Below are 2,128 nucleotides of genomic sequence, written 5' to 3' on the forward strand. Positions count from 1 at the left end.
GGAAGTGTTTTCAAATCAGGGGTTGGTTTGTTAAGACACTGCGTAGGATCTGGTGTTATTGCTAAGCATTGTTTAGATTTGTCTTCTAAAAGATAGTCTGATGATTTGTCTTCTCCTGACTCTGCTTCTTTTATGCATTCATCGATGATATCCATGAAGTAACATGTATCTTCTATTGCAGGTGCTTTCAAGAATTTGGAAAGAATGAATTCAATTTTCTCTTCACCTACTTCGAAGGTGAGTCTTCCTCGTTTTACGTCTATGATTGCACCGGCAGTTGCTAAGAATGGTCTTCCTAGTATAATAGGTGTAGTATCATCTTCTCTAATATCCATAATTGTGAAGTCAGTGGGAATGTAAAACTGACCTATGCGTACGGGAACGTTCTCAAGGATTCCTACAGGATATTTGATGGAACGATCTGCTAGTTGTACAGACATCTTGGTCGGTCTTAATTCTCCCATTTCCAGTCTCTTACATATGGATAAAGGCATAACGCTAATTCCGGCTCCTAAATCGCATAAGGCTTTGTCGATGACAAATTTTCCTATGTGACAGGGTATAGAGAAGCTACCTGGATCCTTGAGTTTAGGGGGCATGTTTTGGATTATAGCGCTACATTCGGCAGGGAGTGTAACGGTTTCACTATCCTCAAGTTTCCTTTTATTAGAAAGAATTTCTTTTAAGAATTTAGCATATGAGGGCATCTGCGTAATAGCTTCGGTAAATGGAATTGTAACGTTTAATTGCTTAAGGAGATCAACAAATTTTCTAAATTGACCTACATCTTTGGTTTTAACAAGCCTTTGAGGGTAAGGTATAGGTGGTTTGTAAGGTGGTGGAGGTACATAAGGTTCCTTCTTTTCTAGGGTATCCTTATTACTCTCTTCCTTTTCCTTAGGTTCACTTTCCTCAGTAGATTTCTTAGGGCTTTGGTTTTCTATCCTTGGATCAGACGGTCCTTCCACTTCCGTTCCACTTCTTAATATAATTGCATGAGCTTGGCTTCTCGGATTAGGTTGGGGCTGTCCAGGGAATGTACCAGTTGGTGCAGCAGTAGGTGCTTGTTGTTGAGCTACTTGAGATATTTGGGTTTCTAACATTTTGTTATGGGTAGCCAAGGCATCTACTTTGCTTGCTAGTTGTTTAAGTTGTTCGCCAGTGTGTATGTTCTGGTTTAAGAAATCTTTATTGGTTTGTTGTTGGGAAGCTATAAAGTTTTCCATCATGATTTCCAAGTTGGATTTTCTAGGGGTATTATTGTTAGGATTTGGTTTCTGGTACCCCGGAGGTATAGATGGGGTTTGATTCGGAGACTGTCCAGGTGCGTATAAAGCATTATTACTCTTATATGAAAAGTTTGGATGATTCTTCCAATTTGGGTTATAGGTATTCGAATAGGGGCTTCCTTGAGCATAGTTTACTTGCTCTGTTTGGATTCCAGTCAAGAGTTGACATTCCGCAGGAGTGTGGCCTTGGATTCCACAGACCTCGCAATTCTGAGCTATAGCAACCACGGCGGTTGGTGGTGATACATTTAAACTTTCAATCTTCTGGACCAAAGCATCCACTTTTGCATTGACGTGATCAAGGTTACTTATCTCGTACATGCCAGTTTTCGGTTGAGGTTTTTCCACTGTTGTTCGTTCGGTTCCCCACTGATAGTGGTTTTGGGCCATGCTCTCGATAAGCTGGTAAGCATCAGCATAAGGTTTGTTCATTAATGCACCACCTGCAGCGGCGTCTATTGTTAACCTTGTATTGTATAAGAGACCATTATAAAATGTGTGAATTACTAACCAGTCTTCCAAACCATGGTGTGGGCAAAGTCTCATCATGTCTTTGTATCTTTCCCATGCTTCGAAAAGAGACTCGTTGTCTTTCTGTTTAAATCCGTTTATCTGGGCTCTTAACATAGCTGTTTTGCTTGGCGGAAAATATCGGGCAAGGAAAACTTTCTTCAACTCGTTCCATGTGGTGACTGAGTTGGAAGGTAGAGATTGAAGCCATCTTCTAGCGCTATCTCTTAATGAGAAAGGAAAAAGACGAAGTCGAATTGCCTCTGAAGTGACACCATTAGCTTTAACAGTATCAGCATATTGAACAAATACGGATAAATGAAGGTTTG

At 40.5% G+C, this 2,128-nt stretch overlaps 1 pseudogene; it reads left to right on the forward strand.

Annotated features, from left to right (window-relative positions):
- The first annotated feature begins 1,809 nt into the window (after nt 1-1,809).
- Nucleotides 1,810-1,909, forward strand: LOC127077163 (uncharacterized; annotated as a pseudogene).
- The last annotated feature ends 219 nt before the right edge of the window (nt 1,910-2,128 follow it).

Source organism: Lathyrus oleraceus, chromosome 4 (assembly GCF_024323335.1).
Source record: "Lathyrus oleraceus cultivar Zhongwan6 chromosome 4, CAAS_Psat_ZW6_1.0, whole genome shotgun sequence".
In the NCBI taxonomy this organism is placed as follows: Eukaryota; Viridiplantae; Streptophyta; class Magnoliopsida; order Fabales; family Fabaceae; genus Lathyrus; species Lathyrus oleraceus.